Source organism: Polyodon spathula, chromosome 3 (genome assembly GCF_017654505.1).
Source record: "Polyodon spathula isolate WHYD16114869_AA chromosome 3, ASM1765450v1, whole genome shotgun sequence".
NCBI lineage: Eukaryota > Metazoa > Chordata > Actinopteri > Acipenseriformes > Polyodontidae > Polyodon > Polyodon spathula.
This window is the reverse complement of record NC_054536.1, coordinates 57171233-57186105: the sequence shown is the minus strand read 5'-3', so window position 1 is coordinate 57186105 and position 14873 is coordinate 57171233. Positions and strand designations below refer to the sequence as shown.

The following is a 14873-nucleotide window of genomic DNA, read 5'->3' as shown; positions in this document are numbered from 1 at the left end:
CAATCGGAAATTTTATCGTTGCAATACGCACATCATGAGCGCTCTGTGGACCCCCAAGACATTACCTTATCTGACCATCATCCAGTGAATGTAATTGAATACCACTGCTCTATAGGGACTTCAAGCCCCCAGATATTTAAAGTACTAAGCAATTGTGATTGATATCATCTCATGGTAACACTTTATTTTAAGGTGCTGATTATTAATGTTTTATAAATGTTTTATAAATATATATGTTACACAGTGTTGATACAGCATTATATATGGTTTATAATCATGCAATAGCCATATACAGAATTATGTTTTTTTTAAAGGGGACAGTTTTTAGCCACCTATTGTGCTTTGGGATGTTTAAACTTAATTCCATCTTTGGCTATTGCATAGTTATAAACCATCTATAATGCTTTACTAATAGTCTATAACATAGTTATTATGCATATATTATACATTTATAAACCATTTAATAAGCAGCACCTTAATATAAAGAGTTACCCACCTTGTTTAAAACATACTAGCAAGTGGGAGTATGATATATTTGACAAATATGTACAAAACCACATATTTCACCAGACAATGGAACAATCGACCAGACTGTGCCTATGACTAATATCTGTGGGGGTGTGTAATGGTGTGCAGGAATGTGAACTCTAGACAGTATGCATGATGAAGCAGATCTCACGACCCTCTTATTCACAGTCAGATATGGAAATGACACTGGTGTGCTGTTTTTGTTTGTCCTCAACTGAGCTAGCACACCTCTCTAATTGAGATCATTAACACCAAAAGGACCACAGTGGTCATTTTGGTGGCTTTTGATTTTAAAATGTAATTTTCTCCAGTCCTGTAACACATATGGGTCTGCGCGTTCATGTTCCTTTCTGTTCGTATGTATTAAATATTCTCACAAAGCATGAAACGCGGGAGTGCAGAAACAAAGGAGATATATTACATTATACCTAAAAGCCCTGGAAGCAGTCACATTGACGGCCAAACCGAAAACAATTGTATTGTGATTATACAGAGCGGTATTCTTCTTTATTATTTTTATTTACCAGTCTGCAATGTGTTTAGCTGTAATCAGATTAGTCTCTACTCTCTGTCTGAGTGAATGACTGGCAGTCTATTATTTTCAATCAGCCTTTTGAAAGTTGGCGCCTGCTTGGCAGCTGCACTGCTATGATCAGTCGATTAGCATCTCGACTACTGAAAATAAATACCAGAGACAGTGAAGTTTTACTACACAACAAAATATGGAGATGATGTTTTGGATCAGATGGCACCGAAGTATTCCGTGAAAGCTGGCTCCCGACGGTGGTCTGTTCAGGTGTTTTACAATGTAGTGGACCTAGCAGCAATCAACTCCTAGGTAGTTTACAAAGAATGCACAGAGAAGAATTTACCAAGGAGAGAATATATTTTACAGTTAGCACAGGAACTTTGAAATAAGCATTTGGAACAGAGGGAGACTGCCAACTGTGTACCCACAGCTGAAGCTGGCAACCCCGTTGAGAGCCACCAATGCCAGGTTGGCAAGTGCAATAGAAATAAAACTTCGGACAGCTGTGCCCTGTGCAGAAAGATGGCATGGAGAAGCGCATTATCTGTGTTGATTGTGAACAGTCTGACTAAAGGTAAAGGAATACCCCTGAAAAAAAAGGTACTTTTTTTTTTATAACTTGTGCTGTGCACATCTGTAAAACGCTTTTTTCCCCTAAGTTTATTTATTTACGTTGTTGCTTTTGCTCATCTGATAATAAACCAATTGCTGTTGAAAAGTAAAAAATGTATTGCTATTGTTTCAGTTTTATAAATGTGTCATATGTTGAAAACCAATGTCTCAAGATTTTTATTTATTTACATTTTCTTGTTTTGATTTGTAAAATAAATGTTATATATTTTACATTTGTTATATATTCAGTTGTTCAGATGTTTGTGGCGTACATAATATATATATATATATATATATATATATATATATATATATATATATATATATATATATATATATATATATATATATATATATATCTATTATATATTATTATTTATATTTCTTGGATTATACTATTTAATAGTTAATTAACCTAATCAACCCCAGCCACCTGAACATAATAAACCCAGGCAGGTAGGGGAAATTAACCCCATCCTTGCCAATTTAAAAAGGGCAGAGCTTTGCTCTGCCACACCTTCATTTACCAGTTATTATAAACAAACTATAGTTTTTGATGAACACTGAAAGGAATTCAAACTATTAAGAAAAAATAAAAAAACATGTTTATCTTTGACAACTAGGTCTCCAGAAATACTTTGCCCCTAATGTTAGTTTTGCATCTAAACATTGTATTTCTGACAAACAATACCAGCTGATATCTGACATTTTGTGTGAATATGGCCTTAGGTGCTGCAATTACATATATGATATCATATCATAGGCTGTACTGATCTGATAATGCATTGTCTTTATTAATAAACCTAACATTTTCATTCCAGTGTTTTTCTCCTGATAAATGCCTTGAAATAAACTGGAAAATATACAGCTCTGGCCAAAGGTTTTGCATCACCCTATAGAATTAATACATTTTTGCTTCATAAACTTAAATGAATCCTGCTGAATAATGTTACTTTAACAAATTAAATGGTATACTGCTTTGTAGTTTTCCAGTTACTTAACGGAAAACTGACAAAATTGGAAAGATGTGAAGCCCAGAGTAGGGCCTAATACCTCAAACTTTATTGTCTCTAGTGTGGGAATCAAAAACGTTTTATGACCTCAACTTGGCAGCCATACTGGTCCCATTACCACGATATGGCATCAGTATTCTATTAAGACACAGGAACAAAGTGACTGGTATTATTGAGTCTATATCTAAAACCTTTTATGATATGACAGCTGCTGAAATGCGATTGTGGCTGTTTTACAAAATCATTTACAATTACCATGCCTATTCTGGTTAAGAATGCAGTTCGTTAGTATGGGTTCACATCACGGGTCTGAGTTTTACAGTGAAGCATTTATATAGCTACAGATGCTAAACTGGGGACCACCCATTGCGCCACACTGGAAACAATGCTACTCAATAAAGAAAGGCAATTCTGTGCCTGTTACCATGGAAACCACTCTCACTGAAGGAAAAATTTGTCAAATTAATTATTTAAACCTAATACCTTGTTAAGGATCTATCAATGTTAAAGTCCCATAGCTAATCGATTATTTCTCTATTATTAGGCTCTATTGTCCGATAGGAACATAGGAAATGTAGGAAAATGTAGGAAAAGTGGTTTTATAATGAAAGCTGGCACTTCCTGTATGGTGTGTGTAGGCCGTCATCTATGCAGTAAACAGTTACTAAAGATCACAGAGATGCTGGGAACCAGCGAATGGCACTTCTGCAAAGTACACAGCAACATACCTCTTGTGTCTTACCAATCAAACTGCAGTTTCAGTCAGCCGAGCTAACTGTAATGGGATGTAAATGCTGATGGTATATATAAGCAGGAGTTTTATTTTATTGTTGCTGGATGCATGGTAATAGTTCAGCATGTTTTACATTTACTTGGCTTTCCTGAAATTCAATTCAAGTGACATGAATACAAATATTTACTGTAGAAGTTTCATTGCTTTCTTTACTGTATATTTGCATATTGTTATTCCATATATATAATATATATATATCTATATATATATATATATATATATATATATATATATATATATATATATATATATATATATATAGTGGCTCTCAAAAGTATTCACCCCCTTGGACTTTTCCACGTTTTATTGTGTTACAACATGGAATCAAAATGGATTTAATTAGGAGTTTTTGCCACTGATCAACACAAAAAAGTTCATAATGTCAAAGTGAAAAATAAAATCTACAAATTGTTCTAAATTAATTACAAATATAAAACAGAAAATAATTGATTTAAAATAATTGTTTTCTCCTTCTCCCACCTGTTCTTCACTCACCAAACACACAACCCCTAGTGAGTGAAAACATGCAGCTTTTATGCAGCTGTACCAAGACTCAGTTGCTAATCAATCATTCAGTTGGAGTCTTGGTACAACTGCATGTAAACTAATAAAGTGCAATTCCCCGTGCTCGCATATTATTACATTTTACCTGCACGTGAAGTGCTGTGCAATCCTTGTGCCTAAATACAAATATACATTTTAAATCACTTGTGTTCATAACCCATATTATATTCCGTGCACCAACTACAATACACCAACATTAACACACTACACGCAACATACAACACAAATAAATAGCCCAGGGACTGGGGACTTTGCCACATATACCCCCCCCTTCCCCTTGTGCAAAGCATACCTGTCCTCCACTGCCACCTCCCCCCTTAAAATCCCAAAAGTCCCTGTCAAAGTCTTGGGCCGGGAAGGGAGGCTTCACTGGGCCCATGGCTGAAAATGCTGCCAGCTCCCCTGCCAGTAGTGGCACGGCTGACAGCAAGATGGTCCATTCCTGCAGCGGAAAGGCTGCAGAGGAAGATGGTCTCCAGACCTTTTCCCCCCTTCTTAGCCAGCAGCTCCCTACTGTGGGACTCCAGCAAGGAAATTGCTGCGGGGGAGGTGGTCTCCTGACCTCTCCCCTCTTCTTCATAGCCGGCAGCTCCCTCTGGTGGGGCTCTGGCCACACTGACCCCTGCGGCCATGCAGAGCTGATGGCGACCCCTGGCGAAGCAGTTCTGGCGACTCCAGGCAAAGCAGAGCCGGCGACTCCAGGCGAAGCAGAGCTGGCAGCCCCAGGCGAAAGCAGCAGCGGACCCTCGGGAGACGAACTCAGGAGGGGAGCCCCTGGCCATAGAGGTGGCAGCAGGAGCTCTGCTTCTCCCTCGTATCCTGCCACTGGTGGCTTCACAGGTATGGTGGAGACAGATGCGACCCCAGGTGATTAAGGTGCTAGCCCCCTTTGTGGCCACTGCGGCTGGGCTGTTTTCCGCTGTGCTCCCCTCAGCAGACTATGCAATGGCTGCTGAGAAATGCCAGCATCACGTCCTGATTCTTCTTCTGGTAAAGGGAGAGGCAGCTCCTGCTCCTCTCCCTCTGGTGGTGATGGAGGCAGAGGCAGCTCCAGCTCCTCTCCTCGTGATGGTGGGATAAGTGATACCAGCAGGCATTCACACTCTGCTGGTGGAATGGGACCCAGCAGGCATTCATACTCTGCTGGTGGAAAGGGGCCCAACAGGCATTCGCCCTCTGCTGGTAGAAAGGGACCCAGCCGACATTCACCCTCTGCTGGAGGACGTGGCAGAAACAGAAGCAGCTCCTCCTGCTGATCTGCTCCTGCTGGTGGTGGAGGCAGAGGCAGCTTTTGCTGCTCTGCTCCTTGCAGTGGAGGCAGAGGCAGATCCTGCTGCTCTGTTCCTGGCGGTGGAGGTGGTGGAGGCAGAGGTTGCTCCTGCTGCTCTGCTCCTGCCAGTGGAGTTGGTGGACATAGAGGCAACTCCTGCTGCTCTGTTCCTGGCGGTGGAAGCGGTGGAGGTGGGAGCAGCGTGTAGCATCCTGGTGATGGGGGTGGGAGCGGCGTCTAGTCTCCTGACGATGGAGGTGAGAGCAGTATGTAGTCTCCTGGAGACGGAGGTGGAAGTGAAGTGTAGTCTCCTTGCAACAGAGGTGGGAGAGATGTGTAGCCTCCTGTCGATGGAGGTGGGAGCGGCGTGTAGTCTACCCTTGCTACAGGGGACTGGTGCTGCTCTCCCTCACTTGCAGGGGACTGGTGCGGTTCTCCATCACTTGCAGGGGACTGGTGGGGCTCTCCCTTACTTGCAGGGGACTGGTGAGGCTCTGTAGGTGAAACCAGCAGGCATTCTTCCTTTGCTAGTGGAGATGGGCCCAATGAGGGTGCAGGTAGGTGTGGCTCCTCCCACTTGGAATGCAATCTGCTGGGGCAGTCCCATATCGGCAGCCAAGCAGTTCATTGCCACGGCTGCCGGGTTCACAAAGGTACTGGGTGATGTTGTAGTGTCTCATATTTGCCCTGCAGTTGCCGTGTTTGTACGCCTTTACTTCCTGGTCTGACGTCACCCACTACAGCCAACCTGCCACGCAATTGAAAAGTGTCTTCTAAAAAGAAGTTCTAGCTTCTCCTGAGGTCTAAACATCAGCCCAGTAAAAAATTGTACATAACCAAACCAAACCTAATTTATTAAACAGTAGGTATTCTGAAGCTATCCTTTGCTACAGTCCTAGGCCTGCAAAGGGAAATTGTAAGCCCCAGGTATTGGGTAACTGCTTCCCAGGAAAGAACACTGAATGTAAAATGTAAAACAAATGGGTCTGAATTTAATCATTGTGAATACAGTACATTGATTAGGCAGCTGGCTCTTTGGAGAAAATAGTTGTTTTTTTTTTGGACAATATTATGAATAACAAATTTGCTAGGAATATAAAACAGTGAAAACACCAGCGGTTTTGGAACAGTGTAGTTATATTTAAAAAATGTAATCATTATGATTAAACACATTAGAGCTCCCCAAAACCTCACTGCTTGTGGTTTCATATCCACTCTGTTCTATTTCCAGATGCACAGTAATGTGCGTATCAAAGTCAATGTGAAACAGCTCAGAACTGCAGTGTGGATGGAAAATAACAAACATAACCAAAATGGGCTCTCAAGGTCATTGACTGTGCTATTTGCCACAGTTCACCTTAGTAACATATGCTATTTATACCATCAGATTGTTTGTTTTCTACTGATTTTTTAACTGATGACAGCAGAGACCCAAGCTGATATGGTACTGAGATTGTCATGCAGTAAAAGTGATTGACTGGGTGGCTGTTTAGATTTGCAAGAACTACAGTACTAAATTGGACCTCTGTGCTGTGGCAGTCAGGAAAGGATTTGAAAAGGTAGCCTTGGTAACAGTGTTTACTGTGGACTAGTTTGAAATAGTGTTTCTTACATTGATGTGATAGTTGAATAGTCTATTATTACAATCCAATGCTGTGGCTGTGTCTACAGCAGCTTTCTACAGTTGCACTGTCATAGTTTAAGCAGCTTGGTACTTGGTACTAAAATCCACTATAATGACAGTGGGGCCATTATTAAATTGTCATCCTGGAGCTAGTGAAGTTCACCTTGCAATAAAAGTAGAGATTCTTTTTTACTACAAAAAAAACAAAAAAAGAAACACAATCACCTAAGCAATTAGGTGCAACAACAGGAAACAGACTTGGCAGGCTGAAACTGGTACAGTATTTGAGTGGCAAGACTTCCTGTCCACTACTTTGACAGTGCAACTTGGAGAGACACTGCCTCATGCACTAACATGTTACTTTTCTAACAAGTTAAATTGCATTACGAACTATTTCACATCCTGTTGCACCTTGACTGGAATTTGCACTTCTAATGAAGCCCAGAAGCATCCCTCATAAGAGATTCAAAACACAGTGGGGTGTGTTTGAAAACAAATCAGTAGGAATCAGACTAGGATGACAGCTGAGAAGAGGAGAATAGTAGAAATGGTCAATAACTGCAAATCCACACAATTACAGCGTGCAAGGGTTAAGCGCTACTCCATTAAGTATATAATATTAAGAAGCATACAGTATCCGATTTGGAAAAAACAAATGTCTTACCTAAAAATACGTTTTGCAAACATTTTTCCTCCTAACTACTGTATATTATTTGCATGTTTAGTATTGTTGTATATGTGGCTTTGGTTTCACTTCCCTTTACCAATAGAGCTGCACACAGCTGTAATACCTTTCCTTCCAGCCTACTGTTCATTTTTTTAATACTATGCTATTCAATCACATAAAAAGCCTTTCACTTTTAATCCTGTGTCTCCAGTTGTTCAGGCGACGTTTTAATAAATTATTTAATTTCTCCTTTGTATTATACTCGGTAGACTTCTTAATAAATTCTTTGATTTCCTTTATTATACTTCATAGTATCAAAAGTTTCTTGCATGTATTGTTTTACTTGCCTAGGACTGCTTTCATTTTGCTTGGCAAAAATGTTTATGGCACTGCCATAGCTGTACTATATAATAATTATGCCATTATTTTAGATTTAATCTGTTTAATGCCTCATTCCGTAAACTTTTTTTTTTTTTTTTTTTTTACCAGCTGTTTGCTGGGATTATTTGGAGCTGAATTTGGTGACCAGTTCTTATCATTCAGTTGGTCTCAACAGCCGACTTACAAGTTTCCATTGAAATATGACGCTTGTAAGAAAGCATTTAAGAAAAACAATACATTCTCCAGCATAAGGAAAATGCTGACCAAATAAAAGGACTCTCCTGAAAAAGAACAGATGAAACTGATACTGAACAGAAACACTAGTGGTATGGATTATTCTGGCTGCATATATACCAAAACCCTTATTTTGTTTTTAAAGCAAATGTACACAGACCTGTTCTGGGAACGTGCTGCCACAATTTCTGTTGTAGGAGTCAGCATCTGGATAAGTCTTGGCTCTCATCTGCAGATGAATCACTGTCTTGGTGCCTCGATGTACCATGAGCGCCATCATCTCGGCATCCTTCACTGTTATACAGGATGTGGGGATCTTTAGCATGCCAGGGCTGTAATCTTGCCATCCAGTGTGTGGTCTAAAGAGACTAAAGAAACCATGGAGAAAATATGTAGAGGTTTGCACTTATGTTGATCATTTTGTTGTGCCAAATAGCAGGCAAGCATATTAGTTTTATGACTTTGTCTTTTTTAGTTTTTTTTAGTGGTCGGCAATTATTTCATGTGTGTGCCGTCAGCTTCTTTACACACTGAAGATTCACCATACAGCCACCCAGAGCTACAGTGTCGGAGGACAAAACAGCCTTGGGCAACTTACAGGCAAGCCCGCAGGCACCTGGCCAGACCACAGGGGTCGCTAGTGCGCGGTGACCCGAGGACACCCTGACCGACCTAGCCCCTCCCTCACCCCAGACGGCGCTCGGCCCATTGAGCGCCACCCACTGGGAGCTCCTGTCCTTGGTCAGCAAGGGACTCGAACAAGTGACGTCCAGACTATAGGGCAATCCTGCACTGCACACGGAGCGCCTTTATTGGATGCGCCACTCGGGAGCGTACAATATTCTAGAAGTTTATAAAGTCAGTTTCATAAGTTGATACATTGTGTGTAGGCTGTCTCATTATTATAAGAGATATAATCTTGTGCAGCATAACGGCGCTATTTGGATAGACATTCTTTTTATGATGAAGCCTATCTTTCTTTTTTTTGTTAGGCATGCAAATTCTGTTTGTGTTTTTTTTTTTTCAACTTAAAGTCTTATTTATTGTGTTAAAGAAAGGGGTAACATAGGTCACAGGTACAAAAAAAATGTGCATATTGTGGCTGCATAGTGTCTACAACACTCATAATACAAAGTGGCCAGCTTAAACAGGTTATGAGATATTAGTAGGTGCATCGGTTGGCAAACACATAGACCTGACAGGGATGCTTTAAATTTCAGAAAAAGTCAAAATAGCTTTCTACTCATTACCTCTTAAGAATGTCAATGTTCACACTGAAATTAAATTAGGCCAGTCCTTTTGTTACAATAATGATAACACTTAAAGGGAGTTAGTCATTATTTGTCCAAAATGGTGATGGTGATGTGATTAAAAGAAAAAAAAAAAACATAAAGAACTGCCACTGGCCTTTTACAGTTTGTTGAGTGAGTGGGAGTGATTTATTGACTTGTAAACCCAGCTCCTGTTAGAATTATTGCTCAAGTCCAGTATATAACAATTATTCTTGATGTTTTTGTTGATTGTGGGTGTTTACTTTTAATGGCTGTGTGAACAGGCTGGCTGTAGGGGTGACGTCAGGCCAGAAAGGAACACAGGCAGACAGTACTGGCAGGTGAAAGTGAGATGCTGTGGAGCTCAGTGCGTTTATTGTAAAAATAAATGCATACAGCACTTTTGGCCAAAATAAACAGACAAACAAAAAGGACTCTAACACTAAACAAACTCCACTCACCGAACACACAACCCTGAGTGAATAAAATGAGCATTTATATATACTGTTGTGCCGGGATTCAATTACCAATGAATTATTCAGTTGAATCCTAACATGTGAACTAATTTGTGCAGTCCCGTGCTCACATACTTTATTTGTACGTGAAGTGATTATGCAATCCCTGTGCCAAAATACAACTATATATTTTAAATTACTCGTGCTACACAGAACCATTTATATCCCATGCACCAATATCTATACACCAACATTAACACACCACACGCAACACAACACAAAATCCACACATGGGCAGGGCACACTGCCACAGACTGCCACTGGTTAAAATGCAGGGTTTAACACAACAGTTTTAAAAGGTTGTTGACTTAAAAGCGTGTTGAAAATAACGCATACATGCCCTATTCACACAATCACAAAGCGTTAGCGCATAAGCTTATTTACAGGCTGTTCTTTAAGTGTTTTGATGTGTTTTGACTAGTATATAATTAACACACAACAGGGTGCTGAAATAGGGTTTAGTATCTGTACAACTAGGTGAAAAAATCTGCAACATTTCTCATGTCTGCATTAACTTACCATAGAGTTTTTTGCATAACTCTCTATATACCACAACGCTTTGCGCTCTGTGAGACGGAAATCTCCATTGAAAATCAGCAGAGTCGAGTATCTTGTTAAATAGAATATTTTTTTTAAATGTCCCTCTAAATATTATTGGCTGAAACTATTTTGAGTGAGGCTGGATTTTCATTGATTAAAATATTAGTGTGTGCTCCCATTAGCTAGAAAGGTTGCAGTGTTTTCGGCACAGTGTGAGATTGACAGTTGGAGGTTTGTCTGGTTGCTGGGAAGTTTGTCCGTAAGTTGGAAACTTGCGTGTCCGTACAGCCTTTCGTATTAACGAATTGACAAATTAATTAATGAATTATTAGATGAATTAAAAAATACATACAAAGTGACAAATTTATGGACGAATTTCTGTACAAATTGACCAATTCACGAATTAACAAACAAATTGACAAGCAAATTGACAAATTCATTGACAGACAAACTGGCAAACTAACGGCTTCATAGTTTTGGCACAAACGGTGCTCCATAAGCAGGTGTAAAGAGGCCAAAACAGGGGTAATATGTTCACTTTTTCTGGGTTTAGTTAGAATTCTAGCCGGTATACTGAACAAGCTGCAAGTGAGATACCACACGTTTTGGGACACCAGAAAAAAGTGCATTGCAATAATCAATTCTAGATGATAATAAATACAAAATAATTAGATTCGTTAAGAAAATATCAAAAAGTTCATTTTTTTTTTTTTTTTTTTTAAATTGTGTCTCAATCGTAAGGTATGTGAAGGGCATCAAGCCTTCCATCATATGTATCTGTTGAGAGAAGATTCTTTGCAGCTCTTCCACACTGTCAAAAACATTTAGGGGTAGGTGCACTAAGATGGGCCAGTCGCAGCACAGACATAACACAATTTGCATTTTCATTGCAACAATTCGCAAACTATACATTTTGTTGTATGTACTAAGAGAAAATATGTTAATGAAGAGAGCCGATACGTACAAATTTAAATATGTGTTGCATAAGTCGTGTGTCATAAATAATGAAAGGCAGTTTAATCCCATTAGATTTTACAGTGGGGTCCCCACCTTCAACCTTCATATTGTGGTAGCCTCATTTGATTTTCTCTTCTTTTGTAACTTATTTCTCAGTCTTTGCAATGCTGTCATTTTTGTAGATGAGCTATATTTTTCGTTGCAGTTGCGTCCACTTTCTGAGCTTTCTGAGAACAAAAGCAGGATCGGGCTCGATCACCAATGTGTCGGTCCCAATAATAACTTGCAAATCACAAGACTAAATTTCCTCCTTATCATGAAGAATTTGATGGGGTAAAATAGCTTTCTCCTGTGAGTTAGTCTTCAGGAGCTATGAATTGCTGTATGATGTAGCCTACTATATATCTAAAGGTCATATATGTGCATATTTTTCTTTATGATAAATCTTGATACTTAAATTGCAAATCCTGAAACATGACTCCTTTCACATTTGCTTTTGTAACCGGGCAAAATATTCCAGCTAGTAAGAGAATACCATTGGATGTAATAAATAATGTATTTACATTAAAATAGCATGATTCTAAAAGTACACTAGTTTTGCATAGTTGTTAGGCAATGAGGAAAATAGGGCGATTGTCTGCTAATCTATCCACCAAGAACACCTGGTGTATGCTGCAGTCGTTTTGTATGCAGTGTTGCTGTCAGAGCGGTCGACTCTGAGCCGGCAGCTAATATCTGTTTAATAAAAGAGTAGAAGATGATAAGTGCCTTTTTTCCTTCCTTACCTGTTAATGTTAAATAAGTGTCAGACAGCGGGATGCAGTTCGACTGAGCAGCATGAAGCAGGAGCCAGCAGAAGACGGAAGAGTGACCCGCGAGCTGGAGAGGCTGATCCAGTGGGCTAAGCAATTCTCCCGGGAGGCGGTGGGGGAAGGCACCTACCGGCACTTGCAAGCACAGCACCCGACAGAACATCGGGCAGCTGTGAAGAGCAAGACTGGGGGTGAGTCAAGCTACCCCCAGGCAGTAACAGGGAGTGGAGTCTGATGTCAGGAGAACACGGATAACCCGGCCGGACCCCATGGAGGGCCATGCCGGATGACATGGACCAGAGAGGGAGAGCTGAGTAGCGAGCAAGCCAGCTCAACAGCAGAGGTGAAGTGATGGGACAACGGGCTGCAAAATTGCCCAGCTTTGATGGCACCACTAGATGGGAAGCCTTCCAATCACAGCTGGCAGTGCTGGGCACACTGTCCAATTGGATGGAAGAAGACAAAGCCCAGCAGCTGACGACATGCTGAGAGGGGATGCCCAAATGGTACTGTTGAGCTTGACTGAAAAAGAGATGAGCAGTTACAGCTCTTTAGTTGCTGTCCTCCAACATCAGTTCGGCAACATGGGAGAACCAGAGCTACTGCAAGTCAGATTCAGAAGAAGAGAGCGGGCAGCAGGAGAGAACCTGGCCCAACTAGCAACTGACCTGGAGGGTGAGGTCGGTCGATCATATACTGATGCCACAGCCCAGTTTATTGTAGCCATGTGATCAGGGGAGCTCCGCAAATACTTACGGCTGACAAAGCCCAAATCATTGCAGTCCGTGCAACAGCTTGCTCAAGAGTGGGAGGACGTGACCAGAGAGAAGAGCAACACTAAACCACAACCAGCGATGAGGGGAGCCGTGCAAGAGGGGGCTGAACCGAATGTCATGCAACTGGCAGAGGTCCTACGTGAGTGCATGGCTATCCAACAAGCCATGTTGGGATGACTCACCCCATTCCAATCAGCTGCCCACTGCCAGCTGCAGACGACCCAGCCACATCCACACCCATTGCCTTCAGTAGGAGCCGTGACCCAAGCCTGACCAGCCATCAACCCGAACCTACAACCCCCACCCGGATGACTAGCATTGGGGCTCACCTCCATTTAAGCTGACAGGTGGATGGCATGCCCATCGTCACCCTGGTTTGACCTGACATTTTCTAACGGGCCGGTAAGACTAGCCAACACAAGGTGGAGCCAATGACAGCCCAGCTGTGGACCATGACCGGACAGTTGCCACTGATGAGAGGGAGAGGGAGAGGACTGTTACAGCTGTGATTTGGAGGAGCCACTTTTGAAGACAAAGTTTGGGTCACTGACATCCAAGACCAGTGCATCATCGTGCTAGATTTCCTACAACAAGCAGAGGGCAGCTAGACCTGGAGAAAGGGGCAGTAAAGTTTGGAGCAGGACCGCTGCTGCCACGGTAGCTGCCAGCCCTTTCAAGGGCTTCTGAAAACAGAGGCAATCAAGAGCACAGAATAGAAAGGAAGCAAGGGATGTGACAGCGATTTCAAGACTGGATGAGGCATGTACCAGCGCAGCAGTGATGGACTGGGTGAATCAGAACGTATTGAACTCCGTGAGCTACTGCAAGAGTTTGAGCATCTCTTTGCAGCCGAGCCAGGAGATGGGGGGTGGACTAACTTGGTCCAGCACAACATTTAACAGAACAAAATAAACACAAAAACACAGGTCAGGCTGGGCAGATCTCTTTCACTGATCCTGTGTACGCTATATTTTTAGTTTCGTTTTTAAACTGCTCTTGTTCTGTTCTCTCCTCTGAACACCTATCCAGAGCAGGGAGAATTCCAGGCTTATACGCAGGTTAGCAACAAATTAATCAATTAATTAATTCAGGAGATGGCCACCTTCTACACAAGGTTTTTGAATACTCCTGGCAGAGAACAACCTGTCGACCTCGCCTGTGCCAAAACACATTGAAATAAAAACAAACTAACGCACGGCTACGCCATCATATAACTACAATAGATCAATCATAACAACAATAATACAACAAAACAAATACAAAATAATAAACTGCACAGGGGCGGAGGGGTAACCCAGTCTAAAAATAAGAAATCAGTTGCCCATACTGCTGCCTTAACAATAATATAGATATGCATTATAAATACTGAATATAATTTTCTTTCTAAAGGTATTTTTATGTTACCTTTTTTTCTTCTAGGTGACTTTCCCAGTGCGAATATTTAAGCTGTTGGGGGTAGAGACTATAATTATTACAAACGCTTCTGAGGGCCTGTGTGAGGACTTCAAAGCAGAGTGTCACAGGATGGCTTGAGCGGTGACGTCAGCCCTGGAAGAACATAGAAAATAGACAGGAATGCTGAGTGATGAAAATGTGCTGTAGCACGTTTATTGTAAAATAAAACAGTTTAAAACGGACCAAAACACTTGGTAAAAGGAAATGGCACGTTGGTTAAAACAGACAAAGCAAACAGACAGCTCCCCGTGCTTCCATACTAATACCAACTTTAATCTGCAGGTGAAGTGATTATGAGTATAACAGTGGCGGTTAAAGGGACATCTGATCCA

At 41.2% G+C, this 14873-nt stretch overlaps 1 long non-coding RNA gene across 1 annotated transcript in view; it reads right to left on the bottom strand.

The window, feature by feature from the left end:
• The window catches only part of LOC121313227, a 100850-nt gene extending 86219 nt beyond the window's left edge, over positions 1 to 14631 (bottom strand). The window contains exons 1-2 of the long non-coding RNA XR_005949952.1: positions 14491 to 14631; positions 8376 to 8583 (exon numbers count right to left, since the gene is read on the bottom strand). This is a non-coding gene — a long non-coding RNA (uncharacterized LOC121313227). The remainder of the gene's footprint in view (positions 1 to 8375; positions 8584 to 14490) is intronic.
• Positions 14632 to 14873: the final 242 nt, after the last annotated feature.